Genomic DNA, 20,844 nt, shown 5'->3' with positions numbered 1-20,844 from the left:
TTTAGCTGTATTACTGAAGTGTATGCACTGACTGGTGTTTGGTAGTGCCCCCTACAGTACAGGGAGGTATTACATGTTCTGTACTCTTTACCTGTATTACTGAAGTGTATACACTGACTGGTGTCTGGTAGTGCCCCCTACAGTACAGGGAGGTAGCAACAAGCTATATGGGAATTTTCGTTGTGGATACTGTAACTAGTGTGAACAGATGTGTACGGGCAAGATGGTTCAGTTGGGAGCGGAAACATAGCCTGTTCAGCAGTTTATTATGTGCTGCACCAAGTCGGTCGTGTATGTGATCCGATGTAGATACGGCTTGTTTTACGTCGGTAAGACTATTAGATCACTATGGCCCAGATTTATCAAAGAATGTCTACGGTAGAACTTTTTTCCCACGTTTATTTTGGTGGGTTTGACTAGCGTGCATTGTATTTATCAAGAAGGTGCCGCAGGATGATGAATTTTGCGCAGCTCTGCTGTGGCGGGAAAAGCTCTACCACATATACTTTTTCTAGACACTTTCCCGGGTCCTGAATTTGGAAAGTTAGTTGTTTTTATTTAATTGTACAGAGCTGCCGGGACATTTTTACTTGCATTTTAGACGCTGCAATCAAATTTGCTTGTGGTGTCTAAGGGGTTAAAGCCGGGTATCACCGTGATCAGTGATGTCTGGCATTAGAGATGGGTCCTAGTGGCAGATAGCCGCCAGGACCACCCAGCTATGACCTGCGCTCAGCTCCTGAGCACGTGTCATAGAAGGGGAGTGGGACGCTGTCGTCCACAAGAGGTTAAAGGTTGAATTGCGGAAGGTAGAAGTGATTCTCATGCCTACTGGTAGGTGGTGTAGCTTTGCGCCTAAATAAGAACCTTTGTGCACAAAATAGCGACTTTTGACAAAAGTGGCAAATGATAAATACGTGAGCACTGCATGGTCAAAAAGAAAAGGTTCTACGGGTAGGTAAAAAGAGTGAAACTGTCTATATCAAAAGACGCATAAAAGTCTCCAAATATGCTGCTTGCACCTGAACTGCGCCAAAATATAAACAAACAAAAAAATGCTCTAAAAGCAATGATAAATCTCCCCCTATGTGTTCGATTCTCTGAGCATGTACGTTCTATATCTACAGGTAAAGAGTCCCCTCGTCTAATTCAGCACACGCACGAAGAGCACTCAGGCCAAACTACTGATATGCAATTTATGGGACTGGTCCGTATTCACACGCAACCGGATGGTGGTGATTGTAATGCGGCTTTATTAAAGCAGGAAACGTCTTTAAAGGGGTTATCCAGGAAAAAAACTTTGTTTTATATATCAACTGGCTCCAGAAAGTTAAACAGATTTGTAAATTACTTCTATTAAAAAATATTAATCCTTTCAGTACTTATGAGCTGCTGAAATTGAGTTGTTCTTTTCTGTCTAAGTGCTCTCTCATGACACGTGTCTCAGGAACTGTCCAGAATAGAAGCAAATCCCCATAGCAAACCTATTCTACTCTGTGCAGTTCCCGAGACAAGCAGAGATGTCAGCAGAGAGCACTGTTGCCAGACAGATAAGAACAACTCAACTTCAGTAGCTGATAATTTTTGGAAGGATTAAGATTTTTTAATAGAAGTCTTTTACAAATCTGTTTAACTTTCTGGAGCCAGTTGATCTAAAAAAAAAAAAAAAGTTTTTTCCTGGAATACCCCTTTAATTATTAGAACGCAGACGTTAGGTGTCCTCGGGCTTAATGACCGGAGTGATCTTAGTGTATTTATATCATGAACTATTGTAGGAATTCTTTATTCTTGTGTGAACTTAAGAGCTTTTTTGCATTTTATGAATAAGTTGAATAATTGAGGGACTATAGAGTGCTATGTTACTATATGCCAGTGGTCTTCAATCTGCGGACCTCCAGATGTTGCAAAACTACAACTCCCAGCATGCCCGGACAGCCAACGGCTGGGAGTTGTAGTTTTGCAACATCTGGAGGTCCGCAGGTTTTTTGCAATTTTTATTGGTAATGTGTGTGATGTCCCAGTACAGGATATCATTCCACAGTCCTATCAGCTTGAGTCCCTGCACGTCCCCAGGGCTGCAGTGTACCCCCATAATGTAAATAGTTGTACATTGAATGTAAAAGGACCTTTGATATGGTCACGTGATAATGGTTGTCACATGTGAAAGAGGTACTCCGCAGCCCTAGACATCTTATCCCCTATCCAAAGGATAGGGGATAAGATGTCAGATCGCGGGGGTCCCGCTGCTGGGGACCCCCGGGATCTCGGCTGCAGCACCCACCTGTATGGCTTCCACCTCACACCGGCAACGCTGAAGGCTTCGGATCCCAACCACAATGGCAGAAGAGCGTGATGTCACGACTTCGCCCCATGTGACGTCACGCCCCGCCCCCTCAATGCAAGTCTATGGGAGGGGGCGTGACTGACTTTCCATAGACTTGCATTGAGGGGGCGGGGCATGACGTCACATGGGGCGGAGTCGTGACGTCACGCTCTTCCGCCATTGTGGTCCTTTGGATAGGGGATAAGATGTCTAGGGGTGCGTAGTACCCCTTTAAAGTCACATGTTTTGTTACCCAGAGAGCACCAGGTGACCAGGTGACCCACAGTTGGCCTATGGGCTCCTTGCTCAGCACCCTTTATAAGAGGGGGGCAGGTACTACAATCTCTCTCTTGTGTTTCACTTTCTGCTGAGGTCAAGTCCAGTCCAGACGTCTCAGGGTCAGTGTCCAGCACATCTGGAGGCCTCAAGCCTAAATTACAGCCACAAGTCAGTAAATCAAGTCATCTCTGTCTGCTGTCACTATCTTCAGTCAAGTCTATTATAGTCAGCGTGGCTGTGCTAAAGTCTGTCAAAGTCACTGCAAGTCCCAGCAAGCTGCGAGGTCCCCTGTGTTACTATCCCCTTCTCTGGGATCCTGGCCTAGCTGTAAGGACTATTTCCATCTGTCTACCTCAGTAAAGCTACCATTAACCCTGACCTGGCCTTGGACTCTTATTTGCCCTGCCTAAACTAGGACTAGCGGTGCTACTGTTCGGGTGGTTCTCGGTTAAAACCACACCCTGGTGTCACAAACATTGAGGGGTTAATACCATCCGCCCCTACACCTTGCATCACCCCCGACTCCATCACATGTGATTTTATTTTAAATTTTTGTATAGATAGAGATTTAACCTAGGCACACATATTGTACATTAAGGGCTACAGTGACCCATTGTCCAGATCAATAAAGTTAGTTGTAGTTATTTATATGTGTAGAAGTGGCCTGTGTGCCACGAAACGGACGTCGTTCCATGTTTGTCTGCTCCCTCCCTGCATGACCTAATGTCATCCCCTTATGTGAGGACAATAAATGTAAAGTTTGTTTGCATCTATCATGTTGGATTTTTCAATCTATGTTCGCTGCTTTATGTCATTATAAGCAATCATAAGATTGCTAATACTAAAAACTTCTATGCCTTTCGCGTAAGAACAGTGTTTCCCAACCAGAGTGCATGCAGCTGTTGCAAAACTACAACTCCCAGCATGTCCGGACAGCCGTTGGCTGTCCGGACATGCTGGGAGTTGTTGTTTTGCAACAGCTGGAGGCGTCCTGGTCGGAAGCCTTGTCATTGCATTACTTAGTGTGATCGGCGATATACTGATAGGGGGGAGATTTATCAAAACCTGTCCAGAGGGAAAGTTGCTGAGTTGCCCATAGCAACCAATCAGATTGCTTCTTTTATTTTTAATAAGGCATCTGCAAAATGAAAGAAGCGATCTGATTGGTTGCTATGGGCAACTCAGCAACTTTTCCTCTGGACGGGTTTGGATCAATCTCCTTCATAGAGTCTGCCTCAGCAGGACCCGCACAGAGCATTGAAACCAATTGGACTCCTGCATATATGTTGCTGGGTAGCGATCGGGCAGCGGATGCGTCATTCAGACTCGTAATGGAGTTCTCCGGCAAAGTGTTTTTTATTTATTTATTTTTTTAAATCAAAATACCTTTTGTGTCAGGAATAAAAAAAATGTAATAAAATAAACCCCCCCCCCCTGGTGCCTCTGTAGTCCCTGGTGCGCTCCTCTTCTGAGTTCCCTTGTGTTCAATACGTCAATCACCAGACTTGGCAGGACGTTGCTCGGTCAGCAATTCGCTCAGCTACAGAGTGACTGTCAACCCCCATAAACATAAAGAAGACCACAGTGGGGACTGCAGCAGGACACCGGAGGCACCATAGGAGCGCTTGAGGTGAGTAGATGTTTATTTTTTTTATGTACCGTGCTATGGGCATAGGTTTCCTTACCTACCTGGGGGGGGGGGGGTCCTTGCCTACTGGGGTTTTTCCTACCTACTTAATGAGTCCTTTTACCTGATAGGGGATTACCTACCTACTGGGGGCTTTTACCTAATAGGGAGCGGGGGGCTACCTACTGGGGGCTTTTACTTTATAGCAGGGCTGTGGAGTCGGAGTCGGACAAAATTTTGGGTACCTGGAGTCGGAGTCGGCAAACAATGCACCGAATCCGACTCCTACTAAATTTAGATTGGAAAAAAAAAAAGCAAGTTTAAATGTCCCAATTTACAAAAAGTTATAATTAATGACTTCTCTACTATAAGAATAAAGACCAATGCATGCAGTGCCTCATGTAACCGCAAAATGAACACGTTAAGTGACTGTGAAGAAGCTTTTCATGTGCTTCACTATATGACACACAACGCACAATTAGGAGCGGCAATACTTATACTTTCCATAGTGTTGTGTCCTGCTGTTACAGGGAACCCATGGGTAACCTAGCCTCTCACTGATAAGGGATTAAGGAAATATGTTTTTTGCAGGACTAGAGACACTTGCATAAGTGAAGGGAATGGAGGGTCAATAGTTCAAGAATGAAGCTGTAAACCATTGGAAAAACTGCTGCCATTCAGCTAAGGCTATAAAAACTTGTAAACTCGATTGTTGGCTTAAAGGGGTACTCCGCCCCTTTACGAGGGGCGGAGCCGTGATGTAGTGATGCTCCGGCCCCTGTATCGCCCGTCATTACGCACAGAGCGAACTCGCTCTGTGCAGTAATGATAGCGCGGTGCCGCAACGGCGATCCCGGGGGTCCCCAGCAGCGGGATCGCGGCGTACTGACATCTTATCCCCTATCCTTTGGAAAGGGGATAAGATGTCAGATCGCCGGGGTTCCGCTGCTGGGGACCCCCGGGATCGCCGCTGCGGCACCGCGCGCTCATTACTGCACAGAGCGAGCAAGTAATGACGGGTGCCGGAGCATTGTTACATCACGGCTCCGCCCCTCATGATGTCACGGCCCACCTCCTCAATACAAGTCTATGGGAAGGGGCGTGGGGGTCGTCACGCCCCCTGCCATAGACTTGCATTAAGGGGGCGGGCCGTGATATCACGAGGGGCGGAGCCATGATGTCACGCTGTTCCATCCCCTGTATAGCCCATCATTACGCACAGAGCGAACTCTCTCTGTGTAGTAATGAAAGCGCGGTGCCGCAGTGGCGATCCCGGGGGTCCCCAGCAGCAGGACCCCGGCGATCTGACATCTTATCCCCTATCCTTTGCATAGGGGATAAGATGTCTAGGGGCGGAGTACCCCTTTAAACTTGACTATGGGATTCTACTAGGGAAATCATGTTTTATAATAAATGCCCCTTCCTGGATCCTCCCACTGCCCTATCTTCAGCAGCAGATCAGCACACAAACTGTTCAATACAGTAGATTGTTGGCTTCCCAGCCAGTAGTCCTGTGGTAATGACATGTATGTTGCCTTTCTTTCCTTCAAAGAATGTATAAAATACATTCACATATTAATACAGAGGAGTCGGAGTTGGAAGCACAGAAAACTCTGTAGTCGGAGTTGGAACATTTATCTACCGACTCCACAGCCCTGCTTTATAGGGGGGATTCCATAGCTACCCACTTGGGGCTTCTACATAATAGGGAGAGATTCCCTATCTATTGGAGGCTTCTACCTAATAGGGTGATTCCCTACCTACTCACTGGGGGGGCTTCTACCTATTAGTGGGGGGCTTACCTACTGGGGGCTTCAACCTAATAGGGGTGATTCTCTACCTACTTACTGGGGTTTCTACCTAATAGTCTTGGGCTTTAAACTAATAAGGGGAATTTCCCGGGCCCGAAGAAGCGCATAATCTCTGTGCGTGAAACCGACGGCAGTCGCCTCTGAGTGCCCCACGCTAAGCATGTTTGCCAGTCTGGCGGAGGACCCGTGAGAGGAGCCAGACGTCCTGTACCTAAGCGGTGATTGCAGGATTGCCTTTTCTTCTGTATATTGCACGTGGAATTTCCAACCTACTTACTGAGGGCTTCTACCTAATTGGGGTGAGCTTCTACCTACCTACTGGAGGCTTTTACCTAATAGGGGGATTATCTACCTAAATATTGGGGCTTCTACCTAATAGGGGGATTCCCTCCCTACCTGAGCTCCAGAGTTATTGTTGACCACCAAAAGCAGAAAGAAAACTGCATCAGGGACCAAAGCAGGACACCAGAGGCACCAGGGGAGTGCTGGAGGTGAGTAAAGGATTGTTTTAATGTACTACGCTATGAGCATACTTCTGAAGAAAAACTTCTGCCGGGGTTATCCAGAAGTAAAAAAAAACATAGCGCCACCCGTGTCCTCAGTTTATGTGTGGTATGGCAGCTGCGTTCCATTAAAGTGAATGGTGCAGCGTTGTTACCACACACAACCTGAGGACAGGTTGTACTCCTGGAACCTGATGAGATAATAGAAGATGATGTAATAGAAGAAATGAGTGTATAATAATAATGTTAATAATTCCGTTCTTTATAGAATGGCGCGCATTGGCTTTACCTTTCATTTCCTCTCTCACTTAGCTGTTTTTTTTTTGGCTTTACAGCTGCTCATAGCAAAACACTTTGAGCATTTCAGGGCCCAAGCAGCAAAAGCGTAAATGAATGCATAAATATTTTACGTGTTGTGCTTCAGTGTTGCGGCCGCAATATCAGATGAGCAAACAACCAAGCTGAAAAGAATAAATATTTTAAATGAGGACCTGTAGTTCATGGTTACACCTTTAGGGGGCAGACATTGAGCATCTGGCCACATGGTGATAAATTTAGGCTCTGTGTTACTGCTGCTCTATATTTATACCCAATTATCGCGCAGACCTGTTGTGATCGGATTTATTATGGGGCTCGCCCTTTCCCTTGCTTGGAAATTGGTCTCCGGCTGCGGATTTACATACAGGAGGATCCTGCTCTGAGGAAGAGTGTGCGAAGGCGGCGTGCGTCAGAAGTGACTGGCCAGAGAGATGCTAACATGCATTGTGCTCAGGGCTGTCATCCCCACAACTGGGGCTATAGCATAGATATGTATAGGTTTACATGTGCCAGGGTGCAACACTCTACTGATCCCTGCAGATTGATGGGATAAAATTTTTTTGCTCTAAAGGAGCAGTTTTTTCCAATCAGTGTGCCTCCAGCTGGGATTTGTAGTTTTGCAACAGCTGGAGGCACACTGATTGGGGAAAACCACTGCTATAGAGATTAAGTAAGGTCACTATTAAACATCTGAAATGTCACCCTGTAATATGCATTATAGTCCTGAATTACTCGTGCAAATGTCCCCGCTACCAGTCCCGATATCTGCAGATCGTACACGCCTGCCTTTTCATTGTTCGCTCTATTATCCAGAGTGGTGCAGGACCTGATGCACGGTGACGTCCTTTCAGGAGAAGGTCCTGCCCCACGAGAGCAGAGGATGCAAAGGCCACAGTGCAGGAGAGAAGGGAAGGTGAGTGGGATTTTTATTGCTTTCTTTTGTGTGCTTCTACCTAATAGGGGGGATTCCTTACTTACTCGGGGCTTCCATACCTACTAACTGAAGACTTCTACCTAATAGGGGGGGGTTACCTACCTACTGGGGGCTTCTACCTAAGGGTATGTTCACACTACGGAATTCCATGAGTGTAATTCCGTGAGTAGAATTCCGCGCTGTGAACATTATCATCAGTGTGAATGGGTCTTCTGCGAGACTCGTTCACACTGCGGAATTTCAGTGGCGAACAATTCTGCCGCTGAAATTGTTCTGCGCAAACTGTAATACTGGATTAGGCCTACTCCTCAGGATGTGGCGGATTTAATTGCTCGGGTTAAATATATAGTCAGATTGGAAAAGGGGATCTACCTTAACCCCTTAAGGACCAGGCCATTTTACACCTTAGGACCAGAGCGTTTTTGAACATCTGACCACTTTAAACATTAATAACTCTGGAATGCTTTTAGTTATCATTCTGATTCCGAAATTGTTTGTTAGTTTTTTCGTGACATATTCTACTTTAACATGGTGGTAAATTGTTGTGGTAACTTGCTTCCTTTCTTGGTGGAAAATCCCCAAATTTGATGAAAAAATTGAAAATTTTGCATTTTTCTAACTTTGAAGCTCTCTGCTTGTAAGGAAAATGGATATTACAAATAAATTTTTTTTTTTATTCACATACATTCAGTCAGCGTTTTAACCCTTTAGGTGTTTCACAGGAATAGCAGCAAAGTGAAGGAGAAAATTCACTATCTTCATTTTTTACACTTGCATGTTCTTGTAGACCCAATTTTTGAATTTTTACAAGGGGTAAAAGGAGAAAATTTATACTTGTATTTGTAGCCCAATTTCTCTCGAGTAAGCACATACCTCATATGTCTATGTAAAGTGTTCGGCGGGCGCAGTAGAGGGCTCAGAAGGGAAGGAGCAAGAAGGGGATTTTGGAGAGTACGTTTTTCTGAAATGTTTTTTGGGGGGCATGTTGCATTTAGGAAGCCCCTATGGTTTTTTCACTAAAATGTGTGTTTCCCCCCAAATTTCCCCACATTTTTGCAAGGGTTAATAGCAGAAAATACCCCCCAAAATTTGTAACCCCATCCAAGTATGGAGGTACCCCATAAGTTGACCTGAAGTGCACTACAATGCTCAGAAGAGAAGGAGTCATATTTGGATTTTTGAGAGCAAATTTTGCTCGGGGGGGGGGGGGGGGGCATGTCACATTTAGGAAGCCCCTATGGTGCCAGAACAGCAAAAAAAAAAAAAAAAAAAACACATGGCATACCATTTTGGAAACTAGACCCCTTGAGGAACGTAACAAGGAATACAGTAATCCTTAATACCCCACAGGGGTTTCACGACTTTTGCATATGTAAAAAAAAAAAAATATGTTTTCACTAAAATGTGTGTTTCCCCCCAAATTTCACATTTTTGCAAGGGTTAATAGCACAAAATACCCCCCAAAATTTGTAACCCCATCTCTTCTGAGTATGGAGGTACCCCATAAGTGGACCTAAAGTGCACTGCATTATCTGCATAATGCAGGCATTTCCGAATGGCCTCGAACCGCCTCCGTGTGATTGCCATACTGTAAAGCGGGGTCTGACAGCGGACGTCCCCGTTCCAGTAATGACAAGCTCTTGTTTTTTTTGTCCAGGCCCATATGCAGCGTGAGGCCCCAAAATGTCCTCATTTCCGCTGCATCAATGGCGTACCATTCATTGGGCCTGGCCAAAAGCGAATGGGGGTGGTGGGCAATGAACTGCTGGGCATACAAGTTCGTTTGCTCCACCATGTGATTTACCAGGCTGTCACTGTAAAAACTTTAAAAAGTCCAGATCATTGAAGTCAGCATGGTGAATCCGGATTCCTGAGTCGCCAACAAACGAATGGCGCACGCAGCTCCCTGAACCCCTAATAGAACCTGGGGTCAGGGATCAGACCCTAACAGGACCCTGGGGGACCTATTAGGGGGTCAGGGGGGATTTTTATTTTTTTTTAATAAAAACTGCGGCCAAAAAAAAAAAAAAAACGAATGGCGCACGCAGCTCCCTGAACCCCTAATAGAACCTGGGGTCAGGGATTAGACCCTAATAGGACCCTTGGGGACCTATTATGGGGTCGGGGGACTTTTTTTTTTTTTTTTAAACTTTTTTAACTCCTACCTGTCCCTACAATCCGCTGTCCCTATTCTGAGGCTGGTGAGGGGGCTCCGGAAAACCGAGGGGGGATCCACGGTCTTCTCCTCACTGCTGCACCCGCTGACTGAACACAGAGAGCAGGTGCAGCAGCGGGAAGGGACCGTTAACCCCTCCTCTGCCGCGCTACTATTGGTCAGACGATTGCCGGCCAATAGTAGCATTGCTGGGGAGGTGACAGTATTGTCACCTCTCCCAGCAACGGCAGGTGATTGACGGTGTAGCGTACGCCGCCGATCACCATCTAGTTCCGGGTCATCAGGTCACCACTGACCCGAATGACCGGAATCACCGCAGATCGCCCGCAGATCGATCGCCGACATGTGGGGGTCCCCGGGACCCCCCTCGGCGTTTGCCTCGGACGCCTGCTGAACGATTTCAGCAGGCGTATGGTTTCGCAACCCACCCGGTGCGCGGCGGAATGCGAAATTCGCCAGGACGTACTCATACGTGCCTAGTCCTTAAAGGGTTAAACAAAAGGTGGAGCAGAAGTTTGATGGCATATGGGGTCCCTGGGTGAAGAAGTTTAATCCTCCTGAAGTTGGGATGTAATTGCTCGTTTCTATGCTCCTTACATGTGTGTGGGTGAGATCGTTGTTTGTATTGTTGGCCTGAAAGTTTCCTGTTTGGTCTGAGTGATGGTTGTGTGATGGTGTGGAGTCTGATGTGCCCTTCCTTTTCCTTTGTCTCCCTGATATTTGCCCTTGGGAGGCCATGTCTTACATACTACAACTCCTTGTCTCTCAGGTTTGCCTGACTCTTTTGCAGCCTGATGTGTGAGGGTTAAAGGGTTGAGACAGATTGTGTGTATGTTTCTTTATTTCTATGTTTATGAAAAAGTTTCAATAAAAATTATCTGATTCAGAAATTGTTCCGCACAAAGAAAGAACATGTTCATTCTTTGCACGGAATTCCGTGAGTACTGCATAGCAGATCAATGGTGACGGCGCAGGGCCCCGCGGTCCTACCGCCGAAGTATTTTTTGCGACGGCGGCTGCCTGAAGGAATCTCCGTGAGCGGAGATTCCGCAGTGTGAAAATACTCTATCTACTCTTGGCTTTTACCTAATAGGGGGATTCCCTACCTACTTACTGGGGGGGTTATACCTAACAAAGGTGGGAGGTTAACCAGCTACTTGGGGCTGCTACCTAATAGGGGGGATTCCTTACCTACCTACTGTCAGCTTCTACCTAATGGGAGGTTCCCTACCTACCCACAGTGGGGCTTATACCAAATAGGGTAGAATTCCTACATACCTACTGGGGGCATCTACCTAATAGGGGGGTTTTCTAACCAACTTCAGGGCGCATATCTTAATTATGAGTGTAATAATGACATTAAAAAAAGATGGATTGATAACTGGTATTGGTGAGTACTAGAAAAAAAAAAGTATTAGTGCTTATACTGTCTTTAAAAAAATGGTACACTGCTCAAAAAAATAAAGGGAACACTAAGATAACACATCCTAGATCTGATTGAATGAACTAATCGTATGAAATACTTTCGTCTTTACATAGTTGAATTCGCTGACAACAAAATCACACAAAAATGATCAATGGAAATCAAATCAACCCATGGAGTTCTGGATATGGAGTCACACTCAAAATCAAAGTGGAAAACCCCACTACAGGCTGATCCAACTTTATGTAATGTCCTTAAACAAGTCACAATGAGGCTCAGTAGTGTGTGTGGCCTCCACGTGCCCGTATGACCTCCCTACAATGCCTGGGCCTGCTCCTGATGAGGTGGAGGATGGTCTCCTGAGGGATGTCCTCCCAGACCTGGACTAAATCATCCGCCAACTCCTGGACAGTCTGTGGTGCAATGTGGTGTTGGTGGATGGAGCCAGACATGATGTCCCAGATGTGCTCAATTTAATTCAGGTCTGTTGAACGGGCGGCCAGTCCATAGCATCAATGCCTTCCTCTTGCAGGAACAGCTGACACACTCCAGCCACATGAGGTCTAGCATTGTCTTGCATTAGGAGGAACCCGGGGCCAACCGCACCAGCATATGGTCTCACAAGGGGTCTGAGGATCTCATCTCGGTACCTAATGGCAGTCAGGCTACCACACCTGTGACAAGCACATGGAGGGCTGTGGGGTCCCCCCAAAGAAATGCCACCCCACACCATTACTGACCCACCACCAAACCGGTCATGCTGGAGGATGTTGCAGGCAACAGAATGTTCTCCATCGCATCTCCACACTCTGTGACATGTGCTCAGTGTGAACCTGCTTTCATCTGTGAAGAGCACAGGGCGCTAGTGGCGAATTTGCCAAACTTGGTGTACTCGGGCCCTCATGGAGTCTGTTTCTGACCGTTTGAATGCACATATGCACATTTGTGGCCTGCTGGAGGTCATTTTGCAGAGCTCTGGCAGTGCTCCTCCTTGCACAAAGGCAGAGGTAGCGGTCCTGCTGCTGGGTTGTTGCTCTCCTACGGCCTCCTCCACGTCTCCTGGTAGCGCCTCCATGCTCTGGACACTACGCTGACAGACACAGCAAACCTTCTTGCCACAGCTCGCATTGATGTGCCATCCTGGATGAGCTGCACTACCTGAGCCACTTGTGTGGGTTGTAGACTCTATCTCATGCTACCACTAGAGTGAAAGCACCACCAGCATTCAAAAGTGACCAAAACATCAGCCAGGAAGCATAGGAACTGAGAAGTTGTCTGGTCACCACCTGCAGAACCACTCCTTTTATTGGGGGTGTCTTGCTAATTGCCTATAATTTCCACCTGTTGTCTGTTCCATTTGTGCAACAGCATGTGAAATTGATCGTCAATCAGTGTTCTTCCTGAGTGGACAGTGTGATTTCACAGAAGTGTCATTGACTTGGAGTTACATTGTGTTGTTTAAGTGTTCCCTTTATTTTTTTGAGCAGTGCATTAGGAGCACTATGTTCAAAACATTGTCTTGTTTTATATTATTATATTAGGAAAAATTTCAATAACTATTATTGAAAGAAAAAAAATAGTATTGGGATGTCCCTAGTCCGACTGCAATAAAGGCCAAGGCGATTCAGGGAAGGCCACAGCTTGTTTATTTAAAGGGGTAGTCCAGTGGTGAAAAACGTATCCCCTATCCTAAGTATAAGGGATAAGTTTGAGATCGCGAGGGGGTCCGACCGCTGGGGCCCCGGCTCTCTGGCCAGATAGCAGGTGTCGACCACTGCACGACGCGGCGGCCGACACGCCCCCTCAATACATCGCTATGGGAGAGCCGGAGATTGCCTAAGGCAGCACTTTGGCTCTGCCATAGAGTTGTATTGAGGGGGCATGTCAGCTGCCGCTTCATGCGGTGGTCGACACGCCCCGTTCCCGTGAGCTGTCGGGGCCCTGTACAGGAGATCACGGGGGGCCCCAGCGGTCGGACCCCCCCCCCCTGCGATCTGCAACTTATCCCCTATCCTTAGGATAGGGGATAAGTTGTTCACCACTGGATATCTCCTTTAAGCAATCGTTTGAGAACAAGGTTCAGACCTCCCCGATGATACCACTTTATGTAGTATTTTGGCTACAGATTCACAGAAACCCGTAGGTGTGCAATATAAGATCATAATGTTTGCTGCGGGGATGAGAATAATGACTAATAATAATTGTGGTCGCCCAGAAATCCAGCAGGTTTGGGTTGAGAGTCACCACATTCAATATCATTCTTTGTGATGTAGCAATGGAACATTGTGATCTTAAGGGTGCGTTCACACGGAGTAAATGAAGAGTAATTCACACTGCAAAATTCGCACGAACATGGGGGAGAAAGAAGTAAAGTGTTTTTCATCCCTTTCTGTGCAAATTGCGCGCGAATTCCGCGCAAAAACGATGTCGGGCGGATTATTTTTTTTTTTACCATTGACTTCAATTGATTTCTGCTAGCGGATTCCGCTTGAAGAATGAACATGTTCTTTCTTCAAGTGGAACGGAATTCAGCTTCGGAATTCTGCTAGCAGAATTTCCGCAGTGTGAACAGGGCAGCAGAAATAACATTAAAGTCAATGGGCAGAGGAGATGTGAATTAATTTGTAGCGGAGAATTCAAGAGGAATTACTCGAGTAAATTCCTCTTGAATTACTCCGTGTGAACGAGCCCTAAGGGTGGGTTTACACTGTGGTAGAGATTTATCAAAACCTGTCCAGAGGAAAAGTTGCTGAGTTGCCCATCGCAACCAGTTCAAATCACTTTTCATTTTTCAAATGCCTTTTTAAAAATGAAAGAAGCGATCTGATTGGTTGCTATAGACAGGCATATGTTGCAACTTTTTATTATAATGTAAGTCAATGCCAAATAGTAAATGATGTCACATTGTGAGCAACTGTGACAATCACAGAAAAACATGCACACATCCTTGATAGATTTTTGGTGGCAGGTTGTACACAATTTTGCAAATAAAGTATAATATATGTCAATAAAAAGGTTCAAATGAAAAGAAAAAGGCAGAAATTGATGTTTTTCTCAGACTCAAATGCAGTCAAAAAACTAAAATATGTGCACAAATAACCTAAGGCTGGAATCACATTTTTTTTGTAAAGTTCTTTTTAGCCAAAGTCAGGAGTGTATCCAAAAAGAAGTACAGATATAAGAGTAAGGCTAGGTTCACACTGTAGAATCTCCGGGCGGAAATTTTCTGAGATTCTGAGAGCGGCCAGTCTCCAATAGACTCCAAACACTGCAGCCTCCAATAGACTGCAATGTGTTCTGCAAGTATTTCCGCCTGAAGAATGAGCAACACCATTCTTCAGGCGGAAATTTCCAAACGGATTTTCCGTTCACAAATTCCGAAGTGCGAATGGAAACCCATTCACTACACTTTACATTTTAGCAAGCAGAAATGCAGGTGGAAATTCTGTAGTGTGAACCTAGCCTAAGGCTACATGTACACAACAGATATTCCGGGTGGAAATTCCTTCTGCAGTGGCAGCAAAATCCATCGGCACTAGGAGAGTTGTGGACATGCACCTCACTACTGATGGTCCAAATGGATTTCTACCCAAAGAATGATTATTTTTTTCAGCTGCTGCATCAGAATTTAAATTCTACTTGGAAATTCCATAGTGTTAATGCAGCCAGAGTGATACTCAAACTGCATGTAGGACTCCAGTTATAGGGTACATTCACGTGTACCACGTTTTTGCTGCAGATTTGCTGCTGTGTAAATCAGTGTAACTGAATGAGTGAACACAGCATCAAATCTGCAGCGTAAGCACGGTCAGTGTGAATGCACCCTTAGGGTACGGTCACACTGTGTATTTAATGTGTTGGACTAAAGGTCAGCCTCAGACTTGTCACGTGTCTTCCTTGCAGTCATGGATGCAGATCCCAGTACAATGGTGTTTATTAGTGACGAGTTAGTGACATGTGACTTACAATTGTGTATTTCAAATATGTGCTACAATTCAGTGTGAACTGTGTTGTGTAACGTGTCTTTCAGTGTTCACATGACAAAAGGCGCACCAAAAGAACTCATTATAAACCTGGTCTTAAGAGGTTTATCCAGGGAGGACAGCCCCACTAGCAAACTGGTGAGTACTGGTATTAAAGGAGTAGTCCAGTTTAGGAAAATGTATCCCCTGACCAAAGGAGAGGGAATAGGAGTCTGATCATAGAGTCCAACCACTGGGACCCCCCCCACTATCTCCAGCATGGCGCTCCAGCTCTCCTTGTGCGTGGAGCAGGGGTGGGCATGCACCCTCCATTTATTTTTATGAAAAAGCTGAAGCAAATACTTATGTATCTCTGGCTCTCCCATAGAGATGAAGAGGAGGCAAGCAAGGGGGGAGACAGGGAGATCACAGGGGTCCCAGCAATCGGACCTCACAATGAGACACAGCCTTTAGATAGGGGATACCTTTTCCTAAACTGGAGTACCCCTTTAATGTTGCCAAAGCCTGCACTTTTGTAGTATGAGGCAATGCCCATTATGATCCCATTCTAATGGCCAGGCCATTTTTACACAGGTGTACCCTGAAATGACACCCTTCAAACTTTCATTTATACCTACCTAAGGTTCACTTACCTAGGCATAAGGCGGTCCCCTGATGAAGATCCTTGTAATCCACCAGGAAACATGTATAGAAAATAACTCTTTTTCATTTTATTATTTATATGAAATGCAGTCATCCATGTAACAGCATATTAAAGTTTATTTTCCAAGACCTGGGTCAAACACAGTACATGATATTCTTGTGCCTGTATTGTCTTTCCTTTAGAGCAGGAGTCTCTGTGCTTAGTGCCTTAGTCAGTGTTTCCTAACCAGTGTGCCTCCGGCTGTTGCAAAACTACAACTCCTAGTATGGTGGGAGTTGTAGTTTTGCAACAGCTAGGGCCACACTGGTTGGGAAACACAGCCCTACACTATGGGTTATGTATGTTAGATTACCTGGAAATCGAATTAGAAACATGGGCCCTAAGACAAACCTCTGTAAATGGGAGTTGGTTTGTTTTTTTGTTTACAGATTTATACATGCCAAGTGTGACCCAACTACAATATGAACAGGTAATGCTGGGCCACTTAAAAGGTACCTAAAGTTTTAAAAAGTAGGGCATCCAGGTGCTCAGTCCCCCACCGATTGCTAAAACAAAGGGCAGGAATGGTCAGCTGAGTACACTGTATCCTTGTCGTCGCACAGCTATGGCTGAAGAGCAGTTTACGGATTTAAATATTTTCTAATCTAAATCAGTGTTTCCCAACCAGAGTGCCTCCAGCTGTTGCAAAACTACAACTCCCAGCATGTCCAGACAGCTGTTGGTTTTTCAACAGCGCAAGGCAACCTGGTTGGGAAACACTAGTCTAAATGGACTGCATCATGCACATAAAATAACAGTACAATGGACAAAATTGTGTCATGGCTTTAAATGCAACAAATTAGTGCAAACCAACCAATAGATGGTATAAAATATCAGACTCTAAATATACACCTATGGAGACACCTATAGTGATGGGATGTACCAAAGCACTCCCCTAGGCAGGGAAAAACCACCAACAGCAAAAGGGGAATCAGTCCAGAGATAGAGAGCGGACAAGATCCCGGGCAGAGACAACCAATGCCCACAAAATAAGCTCCCGGAAGAACCCCTGTCCATGGAGAAGAAGGACTAGGACACCAAGGAAGAGACTGTCCTATGTAGAGACTCCAAAGCTACAGTCCATAACACCAGCGCATCAGACATGGGAAACGGAGGTTCCCAAGTCGCTTGGAAGGACGTACACCTGTAGAGTAAGTAAACCCAACGTCCACAAAACGCTCCAGTCACAAACTTCTACATCTATAAGAAGTGCGGTACAGAAAAACCGCCCCACAAATGGGACAGCGGAGAAGTCGGGGCAGGAGAGCTAACCTGCCCGAGTCCACAACCATCCCTAAGGCCCAAAGAACCAGAAGGGCCGACCTAGAAAAGAAGACACGCCACAGCATACTAGGATAGTGTCCAAGACACAGACTAACCAGACATGAACCCCAGCGGTCTGAGCGGACCGGAGCAACATTCCATCAGGACAGGAACGGGGGGGGGGGGGGGGGGGGGGGAGAGAACAAAAGGGAAGGTTACTCCAGAAAACTGTAGTGTCAGTGTAGCGCAACTGACACAGACAAGGAAGGAGGAACAAACCCCTCCAGGGAGACTGCACCGAGGGAGGAGGAGAGCATTGGCAGGACCCAACAACAGACTGTGCTAGACCAGCTGTTGCATAGCCATACCATGAGTGCATAAACTCCTCCAACAGAGGAGAGTGCCAAGTCTGTATGAGCACCAGTAGATAACCAAGAAAAATGAAGAGATTCAGGCTGCAAAAGTGTGCAGCTCAGCTGATTGTTCTCCACAAAAAACAAGGGCCAAGCCAGGTACCCCACCTATATAGAGGAGGGGAAAACAAGGGGTGGTCGCTATAAAACCCAGGCCCAGACCATGCCAAGCTCCCTGATCCCCATACCTCCTGAGGAAGGGGGATGATCAAAGTGCACCATGCACTATAGGAGCAGTGAAATGCCAACCAAAAAGTAAGGGGGGCAAAGTACTGGTGGACATAGTGCCCAGGAACCCTGCAACAATATATCAAGGAATGGAGGAGCTAATTAGAGTCCTGACTACAAAAGTAAGAAACACATATACCCAAAGCGTTGTGAAGAATACTTCAACGTGGTGCAACCCTGGACCAGAAGGGCATCAACAGAGCCGGTGTCTGAACCACCCTGCACAGGAACCCAGGACAGATACCTAGCGGGGGCTGAACCGACTGTTGCCCCATGCTATCTGGCATAGGGACCATGGCCACACCGGGTGCTGTAGACAGATCGCACACAGAAAGTGGGTTACCAGCCTTCAGCCGTGAGAGAGGCGCAGGCATATAGGGAGGAACCTGCTAAAGGAGGGAACCCCGCGAACCAGTATGTGGTGTATTGTATAGGGCCCATGGAGCAACACTGGTAGACTCACCTGTAACTACACCTTGGCAGTGGATAACCTGAACTACCGTCCACAGTGTGAGAAGTGTATGGTAGTGGACTTGACGTAATAGTAGTAGACCATGGAGAACCGTCAGGCTGATTGGTATAGGCTTCCTGAATGCTCAGGGACACTCCATCAAACCCCCCCCACAGAAAGCGGGGTATTGGAGTACGACTGAACTAACGAGCGTCCCAAGTAACTGAAGGGACCCTCATCCAGAGCCCTTACACCAGCAGAGGTGTACGGGGAAACCTGACCAAGCCCGCAGGCACCCAGACATAGGAAACAGGTAGCGCCATGCTCCTGAACCCTGACCTGAAAAAGGGAAAACAAAAGGGGAGATAAAAACCTAACTAAACAGCCCCACTAGGAGAGGGGAGGGGAGAGAAGAAAAGAAAAAAAAAAAAAAACAGGTCTGGGTAGCTCCCAGACCTGTGTCTTGGCCTCCTACTTACACTAGCTAAAACTGATTAACTCACTTCCAGTAGGCGGGTATATCCTGCCAGGGAGGAGACTACTTTTTTTCCCCCCTAGTGTCCGCGCATATACCCATCAGTATAGATGTCGCCCAATGAAGAGCGACCGAGAAAAGTAAAATGGAGCTGCTCTTACTTGGTGTCCAAAAGACAGCAAACCCTGGAACAGGTAAAGAGTATTACAGAACATGTAATACCTCCCTGCACTATACAGGAGGTGTTACCTGACAGTCCGTGGACACACTCGTAATACAGGGATCATCAGTGAAATGCCCATTCTTCAAGCCACTGACACTTTGGAGTAGTGTTGTATGGAGAGTTTGGTTTTAACCAAATCACAGGTCACTTAGACTGTAAAAATATGAGAGTTGAGCTGTGGTTGGTTTCTATGGGAAACTGGTCCAATCTGTCCTAGACAAACTGGAGGAAGTGTTTCCCAACAAGTATGCCTCCAGCTGTTACAATTAAAGATGTAGAGATATCTTAAGGCAGGTCGACACTGGAATTTCGTTTAAATTCTGGTCCAGCAGCACCCTAAAGTTTTCACTAGAATTCTGCTGCTCTGCTTATTCTTTTGGCCAATCAAAAAAATTCTGCAGTGTAAACATGTTCATTCTTTTCAGTGGACATCTGAAGGTGAGGACACATCTGTGCACTTTAATTCGTAGACCCTGCTAGAAAGGAGGTCAAGTGTTTAGAGCTATGGCTGAGAAATAACCTGTGTGTTATCTTTCAACAATGACGACTATGGGGGAGATTTATCAAAACCTGTGTAGAGGAAGAATGGAGCTGTGCCCATTTTTTTTTTTTTTTTTTTTTTTTTTAAAAGGCATCTGAAATATAAAAGTAATCTGATCAGTAGATATTGGCGACTGCACCACTCTGTGCACAGCTTTTGACAAATCTCCTATGACTTTCCTTGAACAGCATTTTTCTTATGCTATGTTTTGGGCATTTATATTGGCACTCCTATATTCACTTACTTGCCTGGCAGCTGTAATAGGGAAAGCGTGAACAAGTGTTTCCCAACCAGGGTGCCTCCAGCAGTTGAAAAAATACAACTCCCAGCATGCCTGGACAGCCAAAGGCTGTACAGGTATGCTGGGAGTTTTAGCTCTGCAACTACTGGAGGCAGCCTGGTGTAAGCAAACGGTGCATGGACTTCTCCCGATTCCAAGACAAAACCTTGTTACCTCTACTTCTCACCCGTGGACCAAAGACATTCCCAGTCAGTATTGATGTTATGCCAAAGTCTTACATGTTGGTAGGATATTATAAATTAAGGCTGCCCATTCTGCATAACTTTCAGTAAAGCCACCATAGAGCCTTGATTATTCACATACATTAGAGCAACCCAAAAAGTAAGAGTGGTATTTAGAGCTAAAATTACTTATCCCCTAGCCACAGTGCAAATAAAGCTACTAGAGATGAGCGAACTTTCAGTAAATTCGATTCGTCACGAACTTCTCAGCAGTTGATGACTTATCCTGCATAAATGAGTTCAGCTTTCAGGTGCTCCCGTGGGCTGGAAAAGGTGTATACAGTCCTAGGAGACTTTCCTAGGACTGTATCCACCTTTTCTAGCCCACGGGAGCATCGGAACGCTGAACTAATTTATGCAGGATAAGTCATTAACTGCCAAGCCGAGAAGTTCGTGACAAATCGAATTTACTGAAAGTTCGCTCATCTCTAAAAGCTACCACAGTTTTCATAGCTGAAGCATAAGTGCCTCAAGTAAAAAAAAATGGGGGGGGGGGGGGAATTCTCAAAATCAGTTTGGTTGGTATGAGCATCTGCACTTTCCTTTAGGTTACATTCACACATACAGGATCTGCAACATTTTTGGTAGCAAAACCAGCTTCAGAAAATATGCAAAGGTTTGCAGAAGATCCTGTACATGTGAACATATCCTTCATATCCTTAGAAATAT

This window comes from Hyla sarda, chromosome 8 (assembly GCF_029499605.1).
Source record: "Hyla sarda isolate aHylSar1 chromosome 8, aHylSar1.hap1, whole genome shotgun sequence".
Lineage (NCBI taxonomy): Eukaryota > Metazoa > Chordata > Amphibia > Anura > Hylidae > Hyla > Hyla sarda.
Note: the sequence above shows the minus strand (reverse complement) of the source record.